We start from the raw sequence: 18,020 nt of genomic DNA on the forward strand, positions 1-18,020 counted from the left end.
TTGGACCTGAGTCAACAACAGAGACTTTTTGGCTCAGGTCCAAAAGCTCCCAGATGGGCACCCCAGAATGCCCCAGGCTTATTAGGTAACAGCATGCATTCCAGACAAGACCCCAAAGCGCCCCTGACAGTGTTCCACTGCCGGTCCCTCTTGGAGGGTCACCTGTTTCTAAGAGGAGAGAGTGTCCCATCACTCCACAAGGTGTCCAAGCCCCCCAACTTCTGTTCTAGGGCATAAAAAGCCTAGGACCCATTGGATATGTTGGGGAGTTGGCAGAGCTCCTGTGATCTTGTGGAGAAGCCTCCAAATCCAGACCTCCAAGGAAGGCAGTCGCCTCTCCTAAGGGAGTAAGAGAGTGAGCAGAGCCCCCATGGAGACCCGTCAGCCCCCAGAAGACCCAGGTTTCTTACTCCTTCAGTCCAAGTGGCCCGTGTCTTCCCTTCTCTCTTCTCCCATCCTCCTGAGTTCTGGGCACAGAAAGCCCACTGGGGAAGAACACTCCAAATCTTCCTGTCCCTCAGCTGTGTCTATTCCACTGGGGTGCTTTCTGGGGGGCTTGGGGAAAGAGAAGAGTCCTGAACGACAATTGAAATAACTAAGTGGGTGCACAGTGAGAGGGTGGAACAGAGCGACACTTGGCTCCAGTCTTCAAATTGCTCTGAGCAGGGCATTGAAATTGGACCCCAACTCCAAAAGTGCATTTTGCCAATCTGCCACCAGGTGGAAGAGTGGAGTTAAGAATAGAGTGGCTCCACTGCCATCCTCTGACAGCAATGGTCGGGACCGCAAAAACAGCGGGCGGGGATCTGACCTCAGAGGGAGCAATGCATTCTCAGCTCAGCCTCATATTTCCTGGCCCTCTTTCTGTACCAGGGGAAAAACCCAGCATTTATTGAGCATCTATAGCATTCCAGACACAGTGCTGGGCTCCAGACAACTGTGAGAAGATTCCACCTGCAGCAGCGCAGCAAGCCGGCATTTGGAAGCCTATTTTGTGGCCGAGGAGACCAAGCTGAGTAGTGCATGCTGCTCGGTGGCAGGGGCGGAATCAGAGGGCCAGCCATCTGCATCCCAAGGCTCTGCGTAGCATACTTTGTGTTCTCCTAAAAGCAGAAATGACAGGAACTGTTTGGCTTTCCCCTTCTGTGATGGTATCAGAAACGCAGCTGCGACTCAGCCCAGTGGCAAAAAGCAGCCAGGAGTGCAGAGGGATAAGCTGGAGCCTCTAAGAGAAAACATCCCAAAACGACAGCTAAATGACATGCTGCGAACAACAAGGCTCACGTTGCATGTTATTTCAGACTTCATTTTATCTCCCTGTGGTCCCACCACTCCCTTGCATCCTCCCATTTTGCAGAAGAGCAAATTGAGCTCCAGAGTGGTTAAGTCCCTTGGGTAAATGCCTGCAATCTCACATTGAGACTCAGGGCTTCAACCCCAACATCTGATTTATAGCCTCAGGACTCTTGTTTTACTCACTGTATTGCTTCCCTTGGCTGGTTACGTTGGCATGGCCTTCACTGAGTCTCATTAGAATCTGGTTCCGGGTTAGTGAATTCAGATAGGTTGGGTGGCCAGGCGAGACAAGAAAGATGGAACGGGGGCTGGGGGAAGGGAAGGAGGGGCTTCCCAGAAGAACTGGAGAATTTTGAGGACTCCTCAGTTCCACGCAGCCCCCACTAAGAGAGAGTGGTGATGAGCAGGTCTGGGGTCTGAACTCCGGCAGCACCACTTACCAGCTTCTCTTCTCTTTAGTTTTCTTTTTTGTAAAACTTGGGGTTATCATCATAGCAGGTATCTCAAATTCTCAGGATCAAATATAAGTAAAATACATTTAATCACTCACACCAATTAAGATGGCTAACATCAAAAAAGCAGGAAATAACACAAGCTGGCAAGGATGGAGGGAAACTGGACCTGGTGTGCACCGTAGGTAGAAATGTAAAATGGTGCAGTTGCTATGGAAACTGTGTGGCTATTCCCCAAAATAGTGAAAATAGAATTGCCGTCAGGTGTGGTGGCTCACACCTGTAATCCCAGCACTTTGGGAGGCTGAGGCGTGCAGATCACTTGAGCCCAGGAGTTTGAGACCAGCTTGAGCAACATGGCGAAAACCCATCTCTACTAAAAATACAAAAAAATTAGTCAAGCATTTTGGTACATGCCTGTAGTCCCAGCTCCCTGGGAGCCTGAGGTGGGAGAATCACCTGAGCCCAGGAGGTAGAGGCTAGAGTGAGCCGGGATCATGCCACTGCACCCCAGCCTGGGCAACAGAGAGGGCTCCTGTCTCAAAAAATAAAAATAAAAATTGAAAGAGAATTACCATATGATCCAGCAATTCCACTTCTGAGAATATACCCAAAAGAATTGAAAATAGAGGTAGAAGAGATGTTGCACACTGATGTTCATAGCAGCATTATTCATAATGTCCAACAGGTGCAGCAACCCAAGTGCCATCACCGGTTGAGTGGAGAAACTCAAGGAGGCCTCTCCATACAATGGAATGTTATTCAGCCTTAGAAAGAAACAACTTCTGAAACTTGCTAGAACATAGACCCTCGAGGCCATATGCTGAGTGAGATAAGGCAGTCTCAAAAGAACATAGACTGCCTCATTCCACTTATCAGAGGATCCTAAAGTAGTTAAAATCATGGAGACAGAAAGTAGAATGGCAGTTGCTGGGGCCTGGGGAGATGGGAACTCCCCATCTCCGTTGCTGTTCAGTGGACGCAGAGCATCGGTTGTACAGGATGAAAGATGGATGGTGGCCATGGTGCCATAACAATGGGAATGTGCTTAACGCCACTGAACTGTACAGCTTTAAATAATTAAAATGGGCCAGGTACGGTGACTCATACCTGTAATCCTAGCACTTTGGGAGGCTAAGGTGGGTGGATCACTTGAGGTCAGGAGTTTGAAACCAGCCTGGCCTACATGGTGAGACCCCCATCTCTAATAAAATTAAAAAGTTAGCCTGGTGTGGTGCTGGGCGCCTGTAATCCCAGCTACTTGGGAGGCTGAGGCAGGAGAATTGCTTGAACCAGCTACTTGGGAGGCAAAGGTTTCAGTGAGCTGAGATTGCACCACTGCACTCCAGCGTGGGCAATAGAGTGAGACTCCATCCCCTGCCCCCCACCCCCAAAAATAATTAAAATGGTAAATTTTATGCTACATATGTTTTAACACAATTTTAAAAAATAAAATAATTTTTCACATTATGAGTAAACAATAAAAGACTAAAGACCTTTAATGGAGTGACTTGATTCAGAGCCATTTGTTCTTCATTTGTATGATTACAGATTCTTCAAGTGATCTATACCCCCTGGAGCTTGAATCTGGATGGTCTTGTGTGACTAACTTGTCAGCCAAACAGTATGTCAGATGTGACACAGAGTAACTTCCAAGCCTAGGACTATTTGAAACATCTTTTAGGCTTCTGCTTGTTTGCTGGGTCACCTAGCTTTTGTATCCCTGAGCTGCCAAGGATGAAGTCTGAGCACCCCTACGGTGGCCACGCTGGGAGGATGCCCAAGTGTCACAGATGACCCACGGGAAGATGTGCGGCTCAGCAGCTCCAGCTCAAGTACCGGCATGGAGTCTTCCCAGCTGAGGTCCAGACAGCATGGAGCAGAGCTGAGCCATCCCCTGCTGGGCCCTGACCAACAGAATCCATGAGCATATTAAGAGGGTTGCTCCAAGCCATGAAGTTTCTGGGCAACATTGTATACAGTGCAACAACTGGAACATGTAGGTGGAAATGGGTGTCCCTTTGAAATATCTCAACAGATAGCACGTTTTCCTCTCCCTATTCATGTCTCCTGGACTTACTCCCTCTCTCCTTGCTTTCTACAGAGATAGGTGAGAAGTAGACTTAAAATCTTTTCTAAGAGTGACCCAGATTGGATTATCAAGAAACATTCTAGAATTCTCTGCTCTGGAAACCTCCTTTGAGTCAGTGTTTGGAAATGAACTTGGGCTTACCCAACTTAAAAGATGCTTCCTGGGGAAGGTTGTGAGTAGATTCAGGGTTCTGTAATTAGAATCTTCTTTTCTCATTGATTCCTGTTCTTGTTTCACAGCTATGTTCTGTTCATGTGGCTTTTTCAGGTTATGTTCTGTTGGATAAGGAGGTCTAGTAGTTTCAACATCCTTACCTTTGCCTGGAAGCTCAAAAATCTCTTTGGGAGGGGAGGTATGTGTGACTTTGCTGCCAGGCCCCTGGTGAGTGCCATGGTTGTGACTGTGCTGCTCCTGCAAGGGGACTGGAGACAGGAGACTTGTAGGCAGGGGCGGGCACAGGGGCTCCACTCCTGCACAGTGGCTGTGTCACCCTGGGGAGGTCACTGAAGCTCGGCTCCTCCTCCTGGTATGACAAAAGCCAGGTCTGACTCTTGGTGTGACTGTTAACACTTAGGCTCCTGAAGGGGACAAAATAGGCCAAAGCCTGACTGTTAACACTTAGGCTCCTGAAGGGGACAAAACAGGCCAAAGCCTCACCCTCATCAAGCTTGGGTGCTGGTGGGGCAAGGCAGACAACAGAAATCCACTGAGTAAATAAGTATGTTCTAGAGGGATTTACGGCAGGAGACGTGCTCTGGGAAAAACAAACAGGGCAAGGCAGGGACTCAGGCATCCGAGGGGCGGGGGTGGACACGGCCAACTGCTTACATAAAGTGATATTTGACCAAAGACAATAAAGGCAGTAGGGAAATTAGCAATTGACAAAGAACCTTTGCTTAACCAAACTTCAGTCCAGCTCCTGAACCTTCTCTAGGCCCATTTTTAGAGGCCTAGAGTTTTAGGAAGAATAAAATCCAGTTTTAGGAAGAACCCCACCAACCCACTTTAGCAAGAACCCCCGCTCAATATATACTCCCCCTTCACATTCAGTTGGGTTCCTCCTTCCCCAGGTGATGTCTGATCACCTTGGCCTGCCTTCAGCAAGAATCCTGTTGGCTGGGTTTTGCCAGAATCTCCCTTACCCCTGAATTTGCCTCTTAGTACTTTTCCGTCTGCTAACCCCACCCGGCTCCTTGGCTATACATCCCCGCTCGCCTGTGCTGCTTTTGGAGTTGAGCTCAATCCCACCACCACATGGCCCTGTGGCAGTGGTCCCTCTACCTCTTGCAACGGTCCTGAATAAAGTCTTCCTCACTGAGCTTGAACAAGTGTTGTTGAATAAGTTTTTTCCTTAACACCGCGCAGAAATCTGTTTATTTCCACGAACATTTTATTTTGCTTATTTGTTTTGAGACAGGGTCTTGCTCTGCTGCCCAGGCTAGAGTTCAATGGTACAATTAGAGCTCCCTGCAGGCTCAAACTCCTGGGATCAAGCGATCCTCCTGCCTCAACCTCCCAAGTAGCTGGGAGCTGAGACTACAGGCACAACCGTGACACCTGGCTGATGAAAAACAGTTTTTTTAGGAAAGGCACAGCGGCACATGCCTATAATCCCAGCGCTTTGGATGGCCAAGGCAGATGGATTGCTTGAGCTCAGGAGCTGGAAACCAGCCTGAGCAACATGGCAAAACCTCATTTCTACAAAAAATGCAAAACTTAGCCAGGTGTAGTGGCACATACCCGTAGTCCTCGATACTTGGAGGGCTGAGGCAAGAGGATTGTTTGAGCCTGGGAGGTCAAGGCTGCAGTGAGCTGAGATCACACCAGTACACTCCAACAGAATGAGACTGTCAAAAAAAATTACTTTCAGAAACATGGTCTTGCTATGTTACCTAGGTTGATGTCAAACTCCTGGGCTCAATCAATCCCCCTGCCTCATCCTCCTGCGTAGCTGGGACTCCTGGTGCCTGCCACCATGCTATCTGCTATTTAAAAATTATTATGGGCCAGGCACAGCGGTTCATGCCTGTAATCCCAGCCCTTTGGGAGGCCGAGGCGGGCAAATCACAAGGTCAAGAGATCGAGGCCATCCTGGCCAACATGGTGAAACCCTGCCTCTACTAAAAATAGAAAAATTAGCTGGGCATGGTGGCGCACACCTGTAGTCCCAGCTACTTGGGAGGCTGAAGCAGGAGAATTGCTTGAACCCGGGAGGCGGAGGTTGCAGACAGCTGAGATTGCACCACTGCACTCCAGCCTGATGACAGAGCGAGACTCCATCTCAAAGAACATATATATATACATATATATTATTATTAAGAGTAGTAGCAGATGCCTTAGGAAGAGCCTGAACTAATCCCCCAACTCATCTGCCAGAATCAAATCTCCCCTGGGGATTTAACCCTTGCCTTGTCAGTAGTAATATTTTATTACAATGGTAAAATAGTTTCTGGCAGGGTGCGGGGGCTCACACCTGTAATCCCAGCACTTTGGGAGGCCGAGGCGGGTGGATCATGAGGTCAAGAGATTGAGACCATCCTGGTCAACATGGTGAAACCCCGTCTCTACTAAAAACACAAAAAATTAGCTGGGCATGGTGGCCTGTGCCTGTAATCCCAGCTACTCGGGAGGCTGAGGCAGGAGAATTGCCTGATCCCAGGAGGCAGAGGTTGCGGTGAGCCGAGATCGCGCCATTGCACTCCAGCCTGGGTAACAAGAGCGAAACTCTGTCTCAAAAAAAAAAGAAAGAAAGAAAGAAAAAAGAAAGAAAACAAACAAACAAAATAGTTTCTAAATGATCTATGTCTCCTAAAAATCTGTGTTTCAGATGGAGCCTGAGAGGGTCTTACTGCCATTTGTACGTCTGGACTCCCAGCCTGGTGGGGAGCAGGAGGTCACTTCTCAGGCTCCTTACACTTCTGAGGAAATTTCAGTGTCCTCACCCTGGGGTGACAGTGGTGGGGAGCTGGAGTCAGCCTCTAACACACCAACATTGGGATCCCATTTCACCCGTCCCTGAAGTCCTGCGTCTGGCCAGAGGCTATCCTCCCCAGCTCCAGTGGTTAACGTTTTGTGACTGGCTTGGGAGTGAATGTTCCATAAAGCCCCGACGGCTCTTTAGGCTTCTTGGGGACAGAATTGGGTCCAAGCTCTGCAGACAGAGCTGCTGAGTCTGGGGCTGCGTGGTACCACCACACAATCTGCAACAGGCAAGCGGCTCACACCATACCATACAGGCAGCGCCCAGGTGTCCCTGCTCAGGAACTTTGGATTTTTGCCACCTCATTCAGATGGAAATCTTGTGGGAAGGACTGGACTTTTCCCAAACAGCCATTAGCACCTCATGGGAATGCAACATCTCCCAGCAGGTATGACGGGGCCATTTGAGGGCTCTAGACCTGCACTGCCCAATAGGGCAGCCACTAGCAACCTGCAGCTATTTATGCTTACTTGGAAACTAATCGAAATTAAATGAGTGTAAAACTTCTGCCCTCAGTGCTACTCCATAGCCATAGGTGGCAAGCCAGACAGCCTAGGTATGAGACATTCAACATTACAGAAACTGCTACTGGCTGGCACTGCGCCCACAGGAGCCCCTGACCATCTTGCAAACTGAGGATGGGATAGGGAGCTGCAAAAGTCCCTTCCCTATCCTGCCTTCCAGCTGTTTCTCCTCCCAGGCTCATGCTCCCTGAAGGGACAGAAGGTAGCTTTGTTGCCAGATTGGAATCAGCTCTTTCTAACTCAGGGTTTCCCAATCTTGGCAGTATTGGCACTTTGACCAAGATAATTACTTGCAGTGGGGGCCGTCCTATGCCTTGTGGATGTTCTTCCGCATCTCCAGCCTCCATTCACTGATGCCAGTAACCTCCCTCTCCTGAGTTATGACAAGCAGAGATGTTTCCAGACATTGCCATATTGCTCTGAGATGGAAATGAGGGTGGGAGGAGCAAAATGCTCTGCGTGAGAACCACCGGTTTGACTACAGGCCTGTGCTAATACTGAACACAGAACATCCCTGGAGAGGACGGGGTGTCATCAGCATCTGGGGGGAATTCATTGCTCAGTGAGTCTCTCCATGGACCCTAGTCAGGCTTTGAGGCCAGGAGTCCCTGCTCAGGCCAGCTTTGATGGAGGAGGGGCGGGTGCAGAGGGCTGATCACTGGGGAGGGGCTGCTGTGGAGGGGAGGGGATATTGACGATGAAAGCAACCCCATTCCTGACCTGCTGTAGGACCCTGCGCCCGGCCTGGACAACTTCCCTGAGCAGTGCTGGCTCACAGCTCGCCAGTAACGGGCAACGTTGGTAGGGGTGTGAGTGGCATCCCTAGGTCCTGGTGGCCTGCAGACCCTGACACATTTCGGAAGAGGAAAAAATGCAGATGGGTGCCAGGAAACCCAGTGACTTCCTCCTAGAGGGATCGTCAGCAGAAACACTCAAAGTTTCTGACAAACTCTGAACGCCGGCCTTATTCTGCTCCTTCCTCTGCCGTGGCTGGTTCTGTTGCATTATATATTAAAGCAGAGGCAGGGGAGAAGTGGTTAATGTGCACCCACAAATAATTCCCAAGTGTCCACTTCCTGTGCAGGCAGAGCCATCATCGGTGGACACCAGACGGACCATCATAATAGGAGGGCCCGAAGTGACCCAGGGGCTGAGCCACCACTGCAAGGGTGAGTGAGGAATGGCTCCTTTACAGCCTAACAATTCACAGAGTAATGACCTAACATCGCTCCTCTGGGAACTGGGCCCAAGAAATATATTTTTGCAGGTAACAGCAAATAAGAGCCAACTCGGCAAAGAGGAAGACTGAATAAATCTCCCTGCCCCCAGGAGAATTCATATATTTTGACAAAAGCAATCTATAAGCACTCTACTGAATCTGAAATGCCTGAGATGGGATTGAGAATGGTGTTCAGTGCCAGACTTATGCAGCGCAGCAGAGCCAGGGGAGCCAGAAACCTGTCCCTCCCTACAGACAACTCGAAAAGGCACATTCTACCTCTCCAAGTGGGTAGAGACCTTCATCTGGGATTCAGAGATCTCTTAAAGGCCTGCATAAATTTCCCAGCTGGTGTGTGATGGGGGACAACTGAAGAGAGCAGTAGGAATAACATCCCTCATCTGGTTCACTGACAAACTCCTATTCATCCGTCAAAACTCTGCTCATGAGTCACCTCTGGGAAGCCCTCTGAGTCCTGGCCTTCCTCACTCTGCAGCTGAATCCATTCTGATTACACCCTTCACCTCATCAGTTCTCTAGCCTTCCATGCCATCCTTCCCTTTAATGCTCAAGGAGTAATGGGCTGAGACCCCAGAAGGGCCAACCATTGCCTGGTTCCCTCCCCTGAGTATTTCTGAGGACAGCTTCAGGTCCAGCCGCTGACACTGTCGTTGCTGCTGGCTGCATCACACATTCTGGAGCCACCTTTTCTGTCTGCCATCTCTCACACTTTACTGCTCCTCACCTCCTTGCCCCACTGCCACAGGTGGCTCCATGATTCCCAAAACATGGAGAGCACCAGACACAAACTTTTCCAGAGGTTTGAGAACAGCAGGAGGGATTACAGTGCAGAAGAGAAAATCTTCCAGTTGGACAGGGCCCCTGCTCTGTGGCCTGCTGGCCTGGCGCACCCAACAAGCCCACGCATAGGGTGCTCCCAGGCTCATAGGGTGCTCCCCAGGCTCATAGGGTGCTCCCCAGGCTGGTCTGCTGCCTTGTGCAAGGATGACCAACCACCTGGCCCACATCCCTGGGACCAGGATCCTGTCCTGCCCCGCCCCCAGCCCTCTCTGTGCCTGTCAATGGCCATACACAGTGCCTACCTCATTCCCGGTGGCTGGCTCTCCTCCCTTGTCCTCAAGTTCACGTTCTTGGACCCAACAGTGCTCCCAGTGAGAATGACCATTTACAGTTACAAACAGAACAACGGAGCTCAGGGGTGAAAACCTCCAGCTGGGAAAGAGGATTTCTGTGACTTTTAAATGTTGTTCCCAAAGCAAAGAGCAATCTTTCCCCAGTTACAATTAGAAGCTGTCGGGGTCTGAAAATGGGCCTCTGTGGCTTCAAAAACACAAGATCCAAGCTTGTGTCAGGTCAACAGTCTCCTCTTGGGGAGTATATGCTCTCACAGCTGCATGTCAGTCCCTCGGGTAAACTCTAGGCCCCTGAGGCCAGGACACGATGAACAACTGTGTATGCGTTTGTCAGACCCTAGTCTAAGCACATTATACGTGTAAACTGGTCTCAGTATGGGGTACCTGTTAACTTGTTGCATTTCGTGGAAACCTTATGAGGTAGCTTCTACTATATCCTCATTTACAATGGGGAGACTGAGGCACAGAGCAATCAAATGACTTGTCCAAGTCAAAGGGCACGTGTGTGGCCGTTTGGCCCCAGAGGCCATGCACTGAAGCACTCCATGCCCTCCCCTCACAGAAGCCTTTATCTCTGCACTCCTGGAATCCAGGGGTTCTGGCTATGGCTGGGAACCTGTGCTTTTCACTTTTCACTAGGCCACTCTGAAAGACACCAGGTAACCAGGATCTCTGCCAAAGTCTCTCAGTGACTCCACAGTGATGTCCTGTGCCCTCTTGTAGGTCTGCTCTGTGTCAGGTCAGGCTCTAGTGTGGTGGGGGAAGGGACAGGTGAGTCACAGTAGAGGCTGATCTTCCAGCAGCACACACTCCAGGGAACTAGCAGGCAGCGCGGCCCCAAGGTTCACCTGCATTCCAAGGGGCTTCATGTGCTGACCGCCAGGACAGTGAGCATGGGCACCCCAGCTGAAGACAGAGGTCAGGGGCCTGAAGGACCCACAGCTATTTGGCAGTTGGACACTTGGAAAGGCCTTTTAGGCCAAGCCTCTGAGTGAACAGAGAAGGATGAGGCTACTCCAGTTAGACCTGGGTCCTGCCCTCACAGCTACGACTGTGGGCAGCTTCCTTCTTAAAGTAGGGACCGGGTCACCTCTTACAAGGCTGCTTTGAGCACTACAGGAGGTGATGAACGCAGGGACTCGTTTCATCTGTGATACCAGATAGGTTCTGCAGCTGTATTTGCAACACTTTTGTCTAGTAAAGTCGGAAAACCCCTGCTGTCTTTCCTGGGCTTTGGATGGACAGAGTGGAATGGTGGAGGTGAGAAAGGGAAACCCTGATGCTTCCAGGCCTACGGTCCTGCCTGGCTGGGCCTTCCAGTCGCTTTTCCCTGCCCTTCTCCAAAGACTAATGGAGCACACATACGAGGGCCCAGCACTGCTGCGGCTTGCTGCCAGGAACCCTTTGCCTAGCACTTGCCCATTTCCAAGGCCACGGTCATTTAATTCTAGCCGAATGCCAGGAACACAGGAGTTTAGATTACCCAGAGGAAGCCTACCGCACAGGGTTTCCTGGCTTGAGCCAGTGCTGACCCGGGGGCTCCTTCCTCCAAGCCTGCAGGCGACTGAGTCGTCTTGTCCCTGAGCAAATGTGGGGGTCTCTTAACATCACAAACCAAATTCTGTTCCTTGACCCTTGCTTAAATCCTTCTCACTGTTCCTGGGACACTTTTGAAAAGCTGCAGGCCCTGGGCCCGCCTTCCCTCCTCTCACCCCCCACACTGCACCTTCCTACTTTGGAGCTACGAACACCCGCTCCTCGCTGCTGCCCCCTCCCCTTATTTGTTGAAGGACTCTGCATCCTAAAGTCTAGCGCAGTGTCTGGCATAGGAAAGCACACTCAGTAATCATGTTCGGGGTGAATGGACTGTTGAATGAATGAATGTGTGAATGCAGGAAAGTGAGACCCCAGCACAGCTACTCCGGGCTGAAGCCTTTGTGGCTGCCACCGCCAGGTTCCCCACCTGCCACCTCCTTTGACCCACAGCAGATTCACATGCCCATTATCTGGGCACTGCCACTTCTAAGGCCACAGAAATGACAAAACAAAACCAAAAAGCATTGGCAAAACCCCCGCGGGCCCATCAGCAAAACAAAGGGTTTTTCCATGAAGTACTCCAGGTCTTGGGCTCCTCTTCCAATCCCAATGTCACTTGTCCCCCAGCCCCTAAAGGCATCCTTAATCCTAATGCCCAGAGCATCCCTACCAGTGGGAGGGAGAGGAAAAGACACAGGAACTCATCCACTGAGAGACACTGCCAACTAGCCCCCTCAAAACAGGGCTCCAGTTTTCAATTCCAACAGGCCTTTACTGCTCAGCCTTGAAGAAGTGAAGGCCATTTCACAGTTGGTGGAAGTAAAAATGGGTACTTAACATTTTGGAGAGCACTTGGGAATTGCTTTTCAAAACGTGAAGTGTGCACATACCACCTGACCCAGGAATTCCATCCTCAGGTTTCTATCCCAAGCAATTCTCCCACATCTGTGCAGAGGCGTGTGTGTGCCCCAATGGTCTTTGCATTATTCTCTATACTAATGGCCATAGCAACAACCTGAGTGTCTGTGAGCAGGGGAATCAGCCACTGCCTCATGGTACTTCCTTTCTGTGGGATACCAGGCAGCTCTTAGTGGTCAAGAAAAATGCCCAAAGGAAAAGCAACTTTCAGAACAATGTGGATAACACAATCCAGTTTATATATTTTTTGAAAGGATGAGTGACACTGGAAAGTGGAAGGGAAGACTACGAGAGCACTTAAGAGGTGAGGCTTCCACGGGTGAGTGGCAGATGTCTTGGCTGATGCTGGAAGGGGGAAATGTGGAGAGCAGACCAGAGGATGCTGGCAGGGAGAACAGAGGTGTGAAGGCTCTGAGGTGAGAGCAGACATGGCCCAAATAGTGGGCCTGGAGCTTGAAGTGGGAGGGCAAAGGCAGGAGAGGTGAGTGGGAGGGACCTGTGTGTGCTAAGACCAAAATGGGTCTTGTAGAGATTGTAAATGAAGGAATGGCAGGGTAAGACATAGAATTTCTGGTGGGTGGCTGGAAAAAATAATAATAATCTCTCTCTCATAAAAAGGAAAAAATAAACAGAAGTGTTCTGCACATCTGCAGCCTGGGCAGGCTGGAAAGGCAGGCAGGAGTGTCAGGAGGACAGACTGCTCTGAAGCAGGTCCAGAGAGCCTCCCTCCAGCCAGGGTCCCTTGCTTTTGCTGCTGGTACAATGCCCGTGGCCCCTGGGCCTGCAGTCAGGTCTGCAATGCAGGGACATCTTGGTGACAGACTTTGTAGGACGTTGCAGGCAGGACATGCCAGAATTGAGAAAGCTGGGAGCAGAGAAGCTTCTCCACTAACATGAAGCTAGTGGTTCTTTTCCCCAGTGAGGCACTGTTCAAGTGAGGCCTTCCCTCGGGGGCTCACTTGACCCTTTTTCTATTACTCAGCTGAGCCCTCTTGATCGGCTCAGCTGCCTGGGGCTGGAGCCCCTTTCTACCTCTCTTGGAAGAGGAAAGACTTCCCTACCCTGACTCCTTATCAGGATGTCTTGATTTTCAGAGAGTGTGGGAGCAGGCACTTTTTACACCATAAATATCATGGAAGCCACCAACTCATATCTCTTAGAGCACCTTTCTCAAGACCAATGAAGATCATCTGTGATCAGTATTAGTGGATATTCAACTTGCCCCAAAGGAGGAAAAACACGGGTATGATTCCCATAGGTTTCTGCATTAGTAGAAAATGGAGAACACCCAACACATCATGAGTGCTCTCCACTGGGACCTTGAAGGAAAGAAGCCTGCAACCTGGTCACTTTTTGCAATGAATGTGTATATTGCTTTCATAATAAAAAAAATTGGCCAGGCATGGTGGCTCACACCTGTAATCCTAGCACTTTGAGAGGCCAAGCTGGGAGGACTGCTTGAGTCCAGGAGTTCAAGATCAGCCTGGACAACACAGTGAGACCCTATCTCTACAAAAAGTAAAGAAATTTGCCAGGCATGTTGGTGCATGCCTGTAGTCTCAGTCCAGAGGCTGAGGTGGGAGGGTCGTTTGAGCTTGGGAGGTCAAAGTTGCAATGACCTGTGATCACATCACTGCTCTCTAACCTGAGCACAAGAACAGGACCCTGCCTCAAAAGAAAAGAGAAATACAACTGAATAAAAATCGGGCCTGGGAAGTCTGCTGTTTTAACACCACCTTTTGTCGCTCTTAGTCCATCCATGCTGTTCTGTCTGCAGCTCATCTCTGGGATCCTGAGCCCGTGTAAACACCTGCCTCCGGGGACGCGCCCACAAGGGCTGAGAAGAACTTTCCTCCCACTCACTCCTTTGAACAGAAACACAATGCACTCTCACTTTGCATATGTGTTCCCTATGATTTGGGATTTGCACAAGGAATTATGGCACTAATTTTCTAGTCCAATACAAATGTGAGATGATAACAGTATAGCTAATATTTGAAGAGGATGCGGCTGTGTGCCAGACACAGGGCTAGGTCTTTTTTGGTGGATTTGTGTGTTTAGCCCTCATCACCATCTTCTGGGGTAGGCACTGTGATCTGCCCATCTTATAGGTGAGTAAGCTGAGGCACAATGAGATAGTACCCCTAAAAGCCTTTGGCATTACTTTTATTTATTTATTTTTTTGAGATGGAGTCTTGCTCTGTTGCCCAGGCTGGAGTGCAGCGGCAAGATCTCAGCTCACTGCCACCTCTGCTACCTCCGGGCTTCAAGTGATTTCCAGCTAATTGTTGCATTTTTAGTAGAGTTGGGGGTTTCACCACGTTGGCCAGGCTGGTCTCGAACTCCTGACCTCAAGTGATCTGCCCTCCTTGGCTTCCCAAGGTGCTAGGATTACAGGCATGAGCCACGGCACCTGGTCTCTTTGGCCTTATTTATAAAACAAACAAAAATTTTCAAATGCCTGAAAGAATAGGATATCAACCAACATGGTACTAATCTAAGGCTCAGTACAGAGTGTCCATGCTGGTGTCCATCCAACAGTCTATTTATTTCAGAAATTGCTTAGGGCAATGGTTCTCAAAATGTGGACAAGCAACACGTCATCCTCATCCCTTGTGAACTTGGAAATGCAAATTCTGAGGTCCCTCCAACTCTCAGACCTACTGAATTAGAGGCTCTGAAGGTGGGGCCCGGCATGCGGCACTTTCACAAGCCCTCCAGGGATTCTGATGCAGCTAACGCTAATTTGAGAACACCTGATTTAGGCTTGAATTAAGAAGAAAGCCAGCCAATCATTATCCCTGTCCTGATTTTCGTGGGATATTTCAGAATTCCGCCAAATACTGGAAACCATAGGTTAGAACAGTGCTTCTCAAGCTGGAAGAAGCTCTGGAAGGCTGCTGAAACAAAGACTGCTGGGCCCCACCCCAGAGACTCGCATTCTGCAGAGCTGGGGTGCCGCCTGACAGTCTGCACTTCTGTGAGCATTCCAGGTAGTGCCAACACCACCGTGGGCCTGGGGACCACGCTTGGAGGAGGACTGAGGCAGTAAATGCCCAGATGGTACCTTGTCAAATCCGGAATGCCTCCTTCACACAAACCCTTCTTGATTTTTTGTTAAGAATTTGAAATTTCTATCTGTGGGACTGCCATCTTTGAACTGAAACTCTGAGGCAAATGTACAACAGGATTGGATCTCCACCTCCAGCTAGACGAAGTGCGTTTAGGTCACACACCTCCAGAACAGCTGGGGCAGCTTCCCTCTGACAGATCTGCAGGTCCCTTTGAGGGTTCTGATCTCTGCCCACCTCCGGCCCCTCTGGGAGGGGAAGGCATCCCTGAGATGTTGCTCTCTGCAGAAAAGGGCAGAGATTTTTGATTTTTTAATGGAGCCCTTAATAAACAGGCTAGAAACAATCACTTCACATGGACTTTCCTCATCATCCCATACACGGACATCAGAGTGAAGCGGGGAAAAATGCCTGAACAGGCCCATGATGCATTAGCCGTGGAAGGACCACACAGGGCCCTCCAATGTGACTCATGAGCACACCGAGGACAGAGTTAAAATCACACAGTGGGATCAGGCGCAGTGACTCACACCTGTAATCCCAGCACTTTGGGAGGCCGAGGCAGGTGGATCACCTGAGGTCAGAAGTTTGAGACCAGCCTGGTCAACATGGTGAGACCCCATCTCTACTAAAAGTGCAAAAAAAATCACCTGGGCATGGTGGTGTGCACCTGTAGTCTCAGCTACAGGGGAGGCAGAGGGAGGAGAATTGCTTGAACCTAGGAGGCGGAGGTTGCAGTGAGCTGAGATCGTGCCACTGCACTCCAGCTTAGGTGATAGAGTGAGACTGTCTCAAAAAAAAAAAAAAAAAAAAATCACACAGCAGTTCCCTGCTGAGAAGGCCTAGGATCCAAGAGTCCTGCGAAAGAGGAAATGATACAGGGAACTGCTGAGTGCTGAAGACCTACTAAGCATCAGATGCTGGGACCTTAGTCCTATGGTTGAAACAGGCAGAACTGCAGTTACCACACAGCCTTGTGTCCCAGGGGATGTGCTAGAGGTCAGTACGGAAGAGCCAGTTGAAGGCAGAGGGACAGGGGTGGCAGGACGCTTGGGAACAATGAATTTTTGAACTGAGCTTTCTTAGAAGAAGACAGGGAAGGGGATTACAAATGGGCAGATGCCGTGATCAGATCCCCAGTTCTTGGAGAGGGTCATAAGTATTTCCCACTCTGGAGGAGACTGGGGGGGACTGTGGCGCTGGGGGGACAGCACAGTGCGGGGTAGATGAAGAGAGCAACTCAGCAGCCAGGCTTAGGAGAAAGAGGTGCAAGGACTCGGGTTAGCTGGGTGTGCTGCATGAGGGAAAAGAAGGGCACTAAGGTAACTCCTGGACTCACCAATCATGCGGTGTCTCCTTCCTGAGCTCCTCCTCAGTGGCCGCATGGGATTTCTAGATTAGAAGGTTCTGCCCCTGCAGTCAGGTGCAGGGCTGTGGTTAAGGAACTTGTCTTGGAGCAGATCCACTGTTTATTATTATTTGAATTGTCTGTTTAGCTGAAGTAGAGAAGAGCAGGGGGTGATGGAGAAAATGGAGTCTAGACTCCCCCAGACTATCTAAAGTAAGCCCTCTGCTAGGTCGTGGGATTCCCAAAACTTAAGACATTGCTCCCGCCCTCCAGGGCCTCACAATTTAAGAAGAGAGACACACCAACAGATCATCAAAATGTAAAGTGTTGGGTGCGTCAGAGAGACACACACAACGGCATGAAAGTCTGTGGGAAATGGGTTGTGGTCCAGGAGATGGGTTGTGGCCCAGAAATGCTTTTTGGAGGAGGTGACAATCAGTTAATTTTATAGCTTTCTGCCCAAGGCATCAGGTGTGGGACTTGGCTGGTGATGGGGCCGTTTACTGAGGCAGAGGAGCAAGCTGGGGAGGAATATGTCAAGTCAGTTTTGTATAAGTTGAGTCTGAGGTTCCTGTACAACCCAAAGAAGTGATGCCCAGAAGGTATTGCATAGAAGGGTCTGAACTAAGTACCCCACTGACAGTGACACGGCTGGCTGATGGCAGAATTGAGCTTCAAATCCAAGTTCAGTGGTGTCAGAGGCCATGAAGCTGTTCTGGGGCCCTTCGGAGACAGCCCTGCGCACATGCTTCCTAGCCTAAGTAGCTTTGCACCGTCTGGTCCCAGAAGTCTCCCAGAGAGCCTCTGAAGGGGATCCACAGAATGGGGAGGATTTAATTGGTAGGAACCAGAAGGGCAAAAAATGGCTTCTATTAGCATGAGCTCATGCTCTCTTGTCTGATTTCCTTCCGATGATGAGATAAGAAGGGAAGATGGCAGAATATCAAGTTACACCCAAACCACCAAGAATCCTTCCCCATTTCCAGCACCCACAGGCTGTTTGAGATCAGCTCCTGCCGTTCAGCCCCAAGCCTGCCTTCGCCCCTGACTTCAGCCTCCCCGCTGCCCTCCTGACATCACTCTACCCTCAGGGGCCTCCACAGCCTGCTCTGCATGACTGGGGTGGGCAGCGTATCAGAGAAGGGCTGGGAGGCTCCGCCCAACCAACTACATCCCTTCAGTGATGTGCCCGCTTTGAGGAGAGGGAACCTGAGACCCGAGTTCTTGGAACTTAGGTTTGGCACAGCCAAGCCTCCAGCCCTTCACTTTCTCAGGTCATCCACCCTGGATATCCAAACCAGGACAGAGCTGCCACCTGTGCCAATACCTGGAGCCAGGACATCCATCAAGAAGGGATCAGGGGTCAGGAGGTGGCAGCATACTAGCTAGGCCCTTGGTCAAATCAGAAATAGGAACTATTGTCTACTTAA

Source organism: Callithrix jacchus, chromosome 6, assembly GCF_049354715.1.
Source record: "Callithrix jacchus isolate 240 chromosome 6, calJac240_pri, whole genome shotgun sequence".
NCBI classification, from domain to species: Eukaryota; Metazoa; Chordata; class Mammalia; order Primates; family Cebidae; genus Callithrix; species Callithrix jacchus.